General features: G+C 37.3%; 5 non-coding genes and 1 pseudogene across 5 annotated transcripts; all 6 read right to left on the bottom strand.

Moving 5' to 3' along the window:
• Positions 1-7207: 7207 nt before the first annotated feature.
• On the bottom strand, positions 7208-7325 carry LOC128005840 (5S ribosomal RNA). The gene has a single exon (XR_008178479.1). It is a non-coding gene; the product is annotated as a 5S ribosomal RNA (ribosomal RNA).
• A 502-nt stretch (positions 7326-7827) lies between these two features.
• LOC128006603 (uncharacterized) lies at positions 7828-7946 on the bottom strand (annotated as a pseudogene).
• Positions 7947-8314: 368 nt separating this feature from the next.
• Positions 8315-8433, bottom strand: LOC128006031 (5S ribosomal RNA). Its single transcript, XR_008178666.1, has one exon. It is a non-coding gene; the product is annotated as a 5S ribosomal RNA (ribosomal RNA).
• Positions 8434-10863: 2430 nt separating this feature from the next.
• Positions 10864-10982, bottom strand: LOC128005827 (5S ribosomal RNA). Its single transcript, XR_008178467.1, has one exon. It is a non-coding gene; the product is annotated as a 5S ribosomal RNA (ribosomal RNA).
• Positions 10983-11355: 373 nt separating this feature from the next.
• On the bottom strand, positions 11356-11474 carry LOC128003452 (5S ribosomal RNA). Its single transcript, XR_008176176.1, has one exon. It is a non-coding gene; the product is annotated as a 5S ribosomal RNA (ribosomal RNA).
• A 515-nt stretch (positions 11475-11989) lies between these two features.
• On the bottom strand, positions 11990-12108 carry LOC128006030 (5S ribosomal RNA). Its single transcript, XR_008178664.1, has one exon. It is a non-coding gene; the product is annotated as a 5S ribosomal RNA (ribosomal RNA).
• Between the last annotated feature and the right edge of the window lie 77 nt (positions 12109-12185).

Raw genomic sequence — 12185 nt, 5'->3', positions numbered from 1 at the left:
GGTATTCCTAGGCAGTCTCTCATCAAAGTACTAACCAGACCTAAACCTGCTAGGATTCAGAGATCGGGCATTGACTTTTTTTTTTTTTTTTTTTTTTTTTTTTTTTTTAATGAAAGATTATTATATAATTCGTGAAATTTTCCAAAAGATTAAAGCACCTGGTATTCCCAGGCATTCTCCCATCCATGTACTAACCAGGCCCAAACCTGCTAAGATTCAGAGATCGGGCATTGACTCTATTATTTGACAAAATTATTATATACTAAGTGAAAAATGTCCAAAAAGCTTACAGCACCTGGTATTCCCAGGCGGTCTTCCATCCAAGTACTAACCAGGCCCAAACCTGCTTAGCTTCCGAGATCAGACGAGATGGGGCATAGCCTTTTTTTTTTTTTTTTTTTTTTTTTTTTTTTTTTTTTTTTTTTTTTTAGCTTCCGAGATCAGACAAGATCGGGCATAGCCTTTTTTTTTTTTTTTTTTCTTTTTTTTTTTTTTCGGGCATGGCCTTTTTTTATTGAAGAAATTAATCAATTCAAACATACATATCAATTATTCACATACAAAAATACATAAGATTATTTCTTTGACATACAAAACACCTAATTTGAATTGACAGACATCTTACATTTAAAAAGAAGTCATTAAATATTTTAATCTTTTAAAAATGACAATTTAATCCCCAGCTCTTTGAAAACCTTTAACACCTCCTGAGTAAAAATATTATAAAAGACATCAATTGTTTCCTCCAACTTAAAATAATAAAACAGACATTCAACATATTTTTCAACTTTTCTCCTAAACACATTCCATACATCAATTAAAACATTTTCCTTTTTCACCACCACTCTTCTTTCCCAAATCGCACTTTTCATCAGCATCACAAGTAAATTTATCAGCTTCTCATGTTGACATTTCTCATTAATGCCCAACATTAACACCTTTTCCCACTCAAAGTTCCCATTTCCCTCTCCTCTCAAACTTAAAATCATGCTTTTACACCTCTCATTAAAATCTTTCAGCTTATCACAATATAAAAACAAGTGTAAAAACCCTTCATCAGCATCTTGGCAAACTTTACATATTGCACTTTCCTCCATCCCAATTTTGCTTAAAATTACGTCTGTGAACACTGCTTTGTTTCTGATAAAATATTCCATATTCTCCAGTTTAGTCTGTACAATTTTCCCCTTTATATTCCCCCATATTTTTTCTTCTGTTACATCATTGACCATCTGTAGCCAATATTCATTTACAACAGGTTTCTTGAAAACCACATCTCTAAAAAAAACAATAAAATATTTTCACTTTACATTCTTTAAAAGCACACAATTTCCCCCCATATTTACATACACATCTTTCCCTTGATCTTCTTCTTCCATATTTTCAATTCTCTTTATCCATTCTTTAGGTATAGCATTCTTAATTAAATCATATTTGTTTGTAATCTCTTGTCTGGTATAATCCTCCTTTGCCTCCTCCATCACATCCACAATGTATTGAACTGGTAAAAACCCCTCTTTGAATTCATATAAAACATCTCTGACTTTCATGATTCCCACATCCCACCACTTCTTAAAAAAAACCTGCTTCCCTTGATTTAAAATGCAGTTATTTAAGAATAAAGGCTGATTTAAAATGTTCTCTCTACCTTGTGGCTTAAAATGCACATTATCTAAAAATTTTCCCCATGCTCCCATCAGTTCTCTATAAAATTCTGGCATCCCCTCCGTCATCCAATTTTTTGTTTTCATCCATAAAATGTTGTCCCCCAGATTAAAATGACTACACTTGTTTAAAAAATGCCCCATTGTTCTTTTCCATGCTGCTTTATTTCCTTCGTCTAGATATTTGCTTATGATTTTCACCCTTAAACTGTTCTTTCTTTGCTCCACGTCCATTAGCCCTAGCCCCCCCTTCCCCATTGCTCCTATTAAAGTGTTATATGCAATTCTCGGTGGCTTTCCTTCCCATAAAAAATCTAAAAAACATTTTTTCAGCCTTTTTTCTGTCCACAACGGCATTGAAGCCACATATAAAATATGCCATAACTTAGAAACCATTAAAACATTCAAAATTAAAACCCTCCCCTTCAAAGTTAAGGACATTAATCTCCAAAAATTCAACCTTCTCTCGATCCCTCCTAACATCTCCTCCCACATAATTCCTTCTGCTTTGGTTTCATCCCTCCCCATTAAAACACCTAAAATCTTTATTTCATTCATTTCCTTAAAATTAAAGTGCCCAGTTAAAACCTCACTTCGCCCAAATCTCATGTATACCATTTTATCCTCATTCACTTTAGCCCCAGATCCCCTGCAAAATGATTGTACTATTTTCATCACTTCCCTTACACTCAACAAATCTTGCAGCAATAGCGTAGTATCATCAGCGTATTGAAATATTTTATTCTCTCCTCCCTCTATGCCTATTCCTTTTATTCTCCCTTCCTGTTCTACCATTAACCCAAGTGGTTCCGCAACTAAAGCATATAAAAGTGCCGACAACGGGCAGCCCTGTCTAATTGATCTTGTTAATTTAAAACACTCTGTTAAAAACCCATTACATTTAACTCTCGTTACAGCACCTTTATATAAAATCTTAACCCATTTAATAAAATTCCGTCCAAAACCAAAAGTATCCAAAACCCCAAATAAAAAATCATGCTCTACCCTGTCAAAAGCCTTTTCAAAGTCCAAACTGATTATAAAACCATCTTTCTTCTTTTCATTAATATATCTTATGGTATCTTTTATGCTCATTGTTGTATCTGCAATGTCTCTTCCTTTAATACTGTAAGCTTGGTTTGTTTGAATTATTGTGGGCATCACTTCTTTTAATCTGTTAGCTAAAATTTTTGATAAAATCTTTAAATCTGTGTTAAGCATTGTTATAGGCCTATAATTCTTTAACTCCACTTTGTCTCCTTTCCTTTTATATATCAGCTTCATTAATCCCATTCCCATCCTTTTGTTCATCTCACCTTTCCTAAAAATCTCGTCAAATACTTCTTTTAAGATAGTTGTTAAAACATCTTTAAAAACAATGTAAAACTCACTCCCCAACCCATCTATCCCTGGACTTTTCCTCTTGTTTAACCCAATTATTGCTCTTTTTATTTCTTCTTCTCTTACTTCATCATCACACTCTTGTTTATCCACTTCTCCTACTCTGGCTTTTATTTGCTTCAGTAATTCCACTTTTTCTCCTTCTTTTACCCCCTCTGTACAGAATAAGTTCTCATAATATGATTTTATTTCCTCTAAAATGTCTGCATTTTCTTCTACTATTCTCCCATTTTTGCCCCTTATTTCTTTAATCATGTCTGCTTTCCCTTTTCTTTTCTCTAGATCAAAGAAAAATTTTGTGCACTTCTCCCCCTCCACTGTATATTTTGCTTTGCTTCTTAATCTTGCAGCTTCATATTTCTCCTCTTCCATTTCCTTCAGTCTACCTTCTATTTCTTTTATTTTCTCTATGCTTTTTTCTGCCTTATCCAGTTCCTCATTTAAGTTTTTTCTTAGCTCTCTTTCCTTATTTTTCTTACATTTATTAATTAATTTGCAATATGTTATTGTAAACTTTTTTACCAGATATTTCACATTCTCCCACCACATTCGCTTATCCTCACTATACATTTCATTTTCTTTTTCCTTTTCAATTATCTCCTTTATACTTAAAACATAATCTTCATTCTTTAAAACCTCTGTATTTAAAATCCAGACTCCCGGCCCTCTTTGCACTTTACTCCAGTCTACTTTAAAAAATAAAAACTTGTGATCGCTAAAACTTGTTTCTTCATACTTAATCTTTTTTATAAAATTCTCCACATTTCTTGTACATAAAATAAAGTCTATTCTTGTTTCACACACAAACTGCCCCACTATTTGCCTCCTTGAAAATTCTTTTATCTTTTCATTTCTTTCTCTCCACACATCGATGATATCATTTTCTCCCATTAATGCTTTTAATTCTTTTCTCCCCTTGTCATTTTTAAAAACCATTCCTTCTGCCATGTCTTGTTTACTAAAAACTGTTAAAATCCCCTATCATTATTATTTCCGTATACTTGTTTATGATATTTCTTAAAACATAAAAAAAATCTTTCTTTTCCTTCTCCTCTGTTGGCGCATGTACATTGACTAAAATCAGTTCACGTCCTTCACAATTTACTTCAACCACCATACATTTCCCCATCTTATCTTTATACACTACCCTACTTGAATTAAAAACATCTTTCCTTATTAAAAAAGCCACTCCTCTTCCAAGCCTTCCATCCCCATTGTTATATAAAATATCCCCTTCCCATTTCTTTTTATAGTCCTCCATCACACTCTCTTTCCAATTTGTTTCTTGTAAAACAATAACATCTTCGCCTTGGCATTTTTCCTTCACTTTTTCAAATTTACCCATGTCCATCAGTCCCCTTGCATTAAAAGTAACACAACTTAAGACCATTAAAAAGAAAAATAAATACATAACAAACATTACTTTCCATCTTCTCCCTCCAACCCACTTAACACTTCATATCTGTTTACAATTTTCACTCCGCCCATTGTCATTATCTTTTTTCTAGCATTTTCCACATTTGGTTTTACCTTTAATGTTCGCCTTCTTATTTGCCATCTCTCCTCTCTGTCTTTTTCCATGTTATCCATCCTCGTTTCTTCTCCACTGTCCATTTCTTTGTTTTGATCATCCATTCTATGTCCATCTCCGTCCATGCCATCTAAAAGATTTTTAAAACTGTCCGATATTTCCATTTCCGTCCATTGGGTGTCCTGTTCTGTTGTATGCTCCTCGTCTGCATCATTTACTTTTTCTCCTTCTTCCTCTCTGTTGCTCGCTCCTCCTTCTGTTTCTTCTTGTTGCAATCCGCCTTCCTCTTGTCCTTCATCAGTTTCTCTTTCCACCTCGCTGTTTCCTTCATGCACCTGTCCGTCCAACTGAAGTTCCATACCTCCTTCCTCTCTTTCCATCCAACATTCACATTTATTTAAAACTTCTTGACACCCTGGGCATCTGACAGCATTGCAATCTCTTGCAAAATGTCCCCTCTCCTCGCACTTCCGGCACTTAAAATCTGGGCAGTCTTTCAGCAAGTGTCCAGGGCTCATGCACAGCCTACAGGTCTTCACCTGATGGCTGTGCATCTCACTTTTAGGAACCTTGTTCCGTCTTCTATGTCAGTGCCCGGGTAACATCTTCTTTTTATCTGTGAAATGGGATTAATTCCCCATCCTTCCAATTTACCTATAATTTCTTTGTCATCAATATAGACGGGCAGGTGCATGAAGGAAACAACAATCTCTGTTTTGCAAATGTTTTACCTCACAGTTCACTCCTTTTATCATCAGTCCATCAATCAGTTTGTCACATGTTTCTTCTTTCTCCATTGTTAATTCATATTCTTTTCCTTGTCTTGGCCTTAGTGCCAGGATTTTCCCGTGTCCACATTGTTTTGATACAGCCTTGATGATATCCTCTGCTCTCACCTCGATCACATTCTCTACGTTCACAATCACTGTAGCCTCCTTTAGATATTTTCTCTCAAGAAATTTGTCCATCGTACCTTGGTTATTTCCATTCCCAGCTCGTAGTCGATTTCCCAGTCCAGTGACATTTATTGATCGTGTCTCTCCGCCAAATCCAGTATCGTTTGCCATGCGTCTCTCTCCAGCCAGTCCATTATCGTTTGCCATGCGTCTCTCTCCAGCCAATCCGGTGTCGTTTGCCATACGTCTCTCTCCAACCAGTCCAGTGTCGTTTGCCATACATGTCTCTCCAGCCGGTCAATCAATCAATCAATCACCTTTATTTATATAGTGCTTTAAACAAAATACATTGCGCCAAAGCACTGAACAACATTCATTTGGAAAACAGTGTCTCAATAATGCAAAATGATAGTTAAAGGCAGTTCATCATTGAATTCAGTTATGTAATCTCTGTTCAGTTGAAATAGTGTCTGTTTTAATTTGCAATCAAGTCAATGATATCGCTGTAGATGAAGTGACCCCAACTAAGCAAGCCAGAGGCGACAGCGGCAAGGAACCGAAACTCCATCGGTGACAGAATGGAGAAAAAAACCTTGGGAGAAACCAGGCTCAGTTTGGGGGCCAGTTCTCCTCTGACCAGACGAAACCAGTAGTTCAATTCCAGGCTGCAGCAAAGTCAGATTGTGCAGAAGAATCATCTGTTTCCTGTGGTCTTGTCCTGGTGCTCCTCTGAGACAAGGTCTTTACAGGGGATCTGTATCTGGGGCTCTAGTTGTCCTGGTCTCCGCTGTCTTTCAGGGCAGTAGAGGTCCTTTCTAGGTGCTGATCCACCATCTGGTCTGGATACGTACTGGATCCTGGTGACTGCAGTGACCCTCTGATCTGGACACAGACTGGATCTGGTGGCCACGGTGACCTCGGAACAAGAGAGAAACAGACAAATATTAGCGTAGATGCCATTCTTCTAATGATGTAGAAAGTACGGTGTTGTGTGAAGTGTTCCGGTTCCAGTTTACCTAATTAATGCAGCCTAAAAATCCTTTAACGGATTTGGATATTAAAAGCATATTAGTATGTCCTGTGTCGTGATCCATTAATCCGTCCATTTTAAGAGAAAAACAAAAAAACAAAAAACAAAGAAACCACCCTCCAGCCAGCAAAAAGCTGATGTTAGGTGGTTTAAAACTGAAAAACACACAAAAAAAAACTGAACTAAAGTCCAAAAACAACTTACAAACAAACACAAACTGAAAAAACAAAATGGAGGAGAGCCTTCATCTCCCTACTGCAGCCAACACTTCCTGTAGCTCTCTAGCGCCCTCAGGTTGGTATGGCCGTAAGCGAAGACTGCTGCAAAGAGAGGGCTATTTAAAGAGCAGCCAATCTAATCGCCAGTACATTATATAAGTAGGAAAGAAAACCCAAAAGCTTAAAGCACCTGGTATTCCTAGGCAGTCTCTCATCAAAGTACTAACCAGACCTAAACCTGCTAAGATTCAGAGATCGGGCATTGACTCTTTCGTTTTTTATTTTGTTTTTTTATGGAAGATTATTATATAATTCGTGAAATTTTCCAAAAGATTAAAGCGCCTGGTATTCCCAGGCAGTCTCCCATCCATGTACTAACCAGGCCCAAACCTGCTAATATTCAGAGATCGGGCATTGACTCTATTATTTGGCAAAATTATTATATACTAAGTGAAAAATGTCCAAAAAGCTTACAGCACCTGGTATTCCCAGGCGGTCTCCCATCCAAGTACTAACGAGGCCAAACCTGCTTAGCTTCCGAGATCAGACGAAATCGGGCATAGCCAGGTTGGTATGGCCGTAAGCGAAGACTGCTGCAAAGAGAGGACTATTTAAAGACCAGCCAATCTAATCGCCAGTACATTATATAAGTAGGAAAGAAAACCCAAAAGCTTAAAGCACCTGGTATTCCTAGGCAGTCTCTCATCAAAGTACTAACCAGACCTAAACCTGCTAAGATTCAGAGATTGGGCATTGGCTTTTTTTGTTTTTTTAATGAAAGATTATTACATAATTCGTGAAATTTTCCAAAAGATTAAAGCACCTGGTATTCCCAGGCAGTCTCCCATCCATGAAGTAAACCATGCCCGAACCTGCTAATATTCAGAGGTCGGGCATTGACTATATTTTTTGGCAAAATTATTATATACTAAGTGAAAAATGTCCAAAAAGCTTACAGCACCTGGTATTCCCAGGCGGTCTCCAATCCAAGTACTAACCAGACCTAAACCTGCTAAGATTCAGAGATCAGGGCTTTGACTCTATTTTTTGGCAAAATTATTATATACTAAGTGAAAAATGTCCAAAAAGCTTACAGCACCTGGTATTCCGAGGCGGTCTCCCATCCAAGTACCAACCAGGCCCAAACCTGCTTAGCTTCCGAGATCAGACGAGATGGGGCATAGCCAGGTTGGTATGATCGTAAGCCAAGACTGCTGCAAAGAGAGGGCTATTTAAAGACCGACCAATCTAATCACCAGTACATTATATAAGTAGGAAAGAAAACCCAAAAGCTTAAAGCACCTGGTATTCCTAGGCAGTCTCTCATCAAAGTACTAACCAGACCTAAACCTGCTAAGATTCAGAGATCGGGAATTGACTTTTTTTTTTTTTTTTTTTAATGAAAGATTATTATATAATTCGTGAAATTTTCCAAAAGATTAAAGCACCTGGTATTCCCAGGCGGTCTCCAATCCAAGTACTAACCAGACCTAAACCTGCTAAGATTCAGTGATCAGGGCTTTGACTCTATTTTTTGGCAAAATTATTATATACTAAGTGAAAAATGTCCAAAAAGCTTACAGCACCTGGTATTCCGAGGCGGTCTCCCATCCAAGTACCAACCAGGCCCAAACCTGCTTAGCTTCCGAGATCAGACGAGATGGGGCATAGCCAGGTTGGTATGACCGTAAGCCAAGAGTGCTGCAAAGAGAGGGCTATTTAACCCTTTTACGTGCAAACATCGCTGACGGCCCCAGTTTATTATTGTTTCACTTTCACAGCACATTAAACATCACTGTCTTACTTCATCTGGACAAACTATGCATCAATTGAAAGTTTAAAGACTCTAGCTTCGATATTTGACCAATATTTTGATAAAACATTGTTGCAGTGACAGATATTTAGTGATTTATGTCAGGAGTGCAAAATAATAAATCCGTATTATGCCACATTTTGAATAGAAATTCACCACTCAGTCATATTCAGTCACGTCAAAAGCGGTTTATTTGTGTTCACATAGACTCACTGAACAGCGTCAATAAAGATTTATAGACCAAAGATGCATTTCTGCGGAGATATATGGATATATTTACTGATGTTTACTTCATATTTCTTCAGACAGAATCGTCATTTCTATTCATTTTCCACGGATTTACGCGATCAGATGATAAACAGCCTCTCCCAGCGATCTGTGTATGTGTTTGCTGTGCCGGCAGCTCGTGCTGTGTGGCTCAGACTCTGATTGGGCCTTCCCAAAAGTCAATCTGAGAGTGTAATATCTGGACACCGCCCCATCGTGTCACATGCTTCCTGCACACTTCCTGGTAGTTATCTGGCCAAAACAACACTGAAACACCTCTGTACACACAAAATATCCGAACAATAAACCCGCGATTACGATAGTAAAGCTTGGTATTAGAATTTCTTGAGATCTGGGGCGTTTTTATAAAAAAAAATCGAAAATGTACATCGGAAATGCTAACTTGTGCAGCGATGAAAAAGGCTACAAATAACATATTTTTACAACAGTAAACGACCAAATTCCACCCCTGATCGCTAAAGGAAGTTATTATAAACACTCGATCGGGGTTTAAAGTGAGTTTTTAGTAAAAGTGTACTAATAATTTCATAAATTGTCAGATGTAGCTTGATGCTAACGTTAGCACCAATGCTACTAATAGCAGGTGCTTTTCTTCTTCATAATGCATTTTTGTCTCAATAATTCACGTAAGGTCGTAAGAAAATGTTTTGTTGTATTTTTATAGTAGTATTTTTGATAAATAAGGGCTAAATGCAAACAGAGACTGAAGTGAGATTGCTGCTTTGTGTCTTTGTAAAGCCTGAAAAACCACAATCAAGGCTAATAAAGGTGGAATAAAAACAAAAGAATAATGATAAAAGAATAATGCGGATAATGTGTCATACCTGGCGGAGGTGTGAAAGACTCGTTTGGTGAGAACAATGGAATAACAGATAGGGATTAATCGGGCAGTTTTCACAGCCAAACAAACACAAAATACACAGGAGAGTTTACATGTGAGATCTCACAGAGATGACAAGGGCCATAAATCAATCTGATTAGCCTTCTCTAAAAACACACATGACATGGCCTTAGAAAATATTTCATAAAATTCACTGTTTTACAGATTCGATTATGAAATTTTTTATGAAGGTTTGGAAGACTTGTGGTCTTAGCTACACTGTGTTTTCAAACTCATTTCCTACATCAACATTTTTTTAAATACATTTAAAACATATGTTTTTTATATTTTTATTTTTGTTTTTATGTTTGAGCTTATATATCTCTATTATCATAACAGTCTGAGTTATTCTGATTCCTGAACAGTAAACTTTAAAGTGTCAGCTTTGTGAACAAAGGTTGATTATGTATCTAGTCAGAAAGAATCATGAGCAGAAACCTTTTTATTTTGGGTATGTAATTTCGGTCTCCATGCCAAAAAAGGGGGGTTACTAGTAAGGGGTTAAAGACCGACCAATCTAATCACCAGTACATTATATAAGTAGGAAAGAAAACCCAAAAGCTTAAAGCACCTGGTATTCCTAGGCAGTCTCTCATCAAAGTACTAACCAGACCTAAACCTGCTAAGATTCAGAGATCGGGCATTGACTTTTTTTTTTTTTTTTTTTTTTTTTAATGAAAGATTATTATATAATTCGTGAAATTTTCCAAAAGATTAAAGCACCTGGTATTCCCAGGCAGTCTCCCATCCATGTACTAACCAGGCCCAAACCTGCTAAGATTCAGAGATCGGGCATTGACTCTTTTTTTTTTTTTTTTTTTTTTTTTTAATGAAAGATTATTATATAATTCGTGAAATTTTCCAAAAGATTAAAGCACCTGGTATTCCCAGGCAGTCTCCCATCCATGAAGTAAACCATGCCCGAACCTGCTAATATTCAGAGGTCGGGCATTGACTATATTTTTTGGTAAAATTATTATATACTAAGTGAAAAATGTCCAAAAAGCTTACAGCGCCTGGTATTCCCAGGCGGTCTCCAATCCAAGTACTAACCAGACCTAAACCTGCTAAGATTCAGAGATCAGGGCATTGACTCTATTTTTTGGCAAAATTATTATATACTAAGTGAAAAATGTCCAAAAAGCTTACAGCACCTGGTATTCCGAGGCGGTCTCCCATCCAAGTACCAACCAGGCCCAAACCTGCTTAGTTTCCGAGATCAGACGAGATGGGGCATAGCCAGGTTGGTATGACCGTAAGCCAAGACTGCTGCAAAGAGAGGGCTATTTAAAGAACGACCAATCTAATCACCAGTACATTATATAAGTAGGAAAGAAAACCCAAAATCTTAAAGCAACTGGTATTCCTAGGCAGTCTCTCATCAAAGTACTAACCAGACCTAAACCTGCTAAGATTCAGAGATCGGGCATTGACTCTTTCGTTTTTTATTTTGTTTTTTTATGGAAGATTATTATATAATTCGTGAAATTTTCAAAAAGATTAAAGCGCCTGGTATTCCCAGGCAGTCTCCCATCCATGTACTAACCAGGCCCAAACCTGCTAATATTCAGAGATCGGGCATTGACTCCATTATTTGACAAAATTATTATATACTAAGTGAAAAATGTCCAAAAAGCTTACAGCACCTGGTATTCCCAGGCGGTCTCCCATCCAAGTACTAACCAGGCCCAAACCTGCTTAGCTTCCGAGATCAGACGAGATGGGGCATAGCCAGGTTGGTATGACCGTAAGCGAAGACTGCTGCAAAGAGAGGGCTATTTAAAGACCGACCAATCTAATCACCAGTACATTATATAAGTAGGAAAGAAAACCCGAAAGCTTAAAGCACCTGGTATTCCTAGGCATTCTCTCATCAAAGTACTAACCAGACCTAAACCTGCTAAGATTCAGAGATCGGGCATTGACTTTTTTTTTTTTTTTTTTTTTTTTTTTTAATGAAAGATTATTATATAATTCGTGAAATTTTCCAAAAGATTAAAGCACCTGGTATTCCCAGGCAGTCTCCCATCCATGAAGTAAACCATGCCCGAACCTGCTAATATTCAGAGGTCGGGCATTGACTATATTTTTTGGCAAAATTATTATATACTAAGTGAAAAATGTCCAAAAAGCTTACAGCACCTGGTATTCCCAGGCGGTCTCCAATCCAAGTACTAACCAGACCTAAACCTGCTAAGATTCAGAGACCAGGGCTTTGACTCTATTTTTTGGCAAAATTATTATATACTAAGTGAAAAATGTCCAAAAAGCTTACAGCACCTGGTATTCCGAGGCGGTCTCCCATCCAAGTACCAACCAGGCCCAAACCTGCTTAGCTTCCGAGATCAGACGAGATGGGGCATAGCCAGGTTGGTATGACCGTAAGCCAAGACTGCTGCAAAGAGAGGGCTATTTAAAGACCGACCAATCTAATCACCAGTTCATTATATAAGTAGGAAAGAAA

Source organism: Carassius gibelio, chromosome B22 (assembly GCF_023724105.1).
Source record: "Carassius gibelio isolate Cgi1373 ecotype wild population from Czech Republic chromosome B22, carGib1.2-hapl.c, whole genome shotgun sequence".
In the NCBI taxonomy this organism is placed as follows: Eukaryota; Metazoa; Chordata; class Actinopteri; order Cypriniformes; family Cyprinidae; genus Carassius; species Carassius gibelio.
This window is presented reverse-complemented; position numbering and strand designations above follow the sequence as displayed.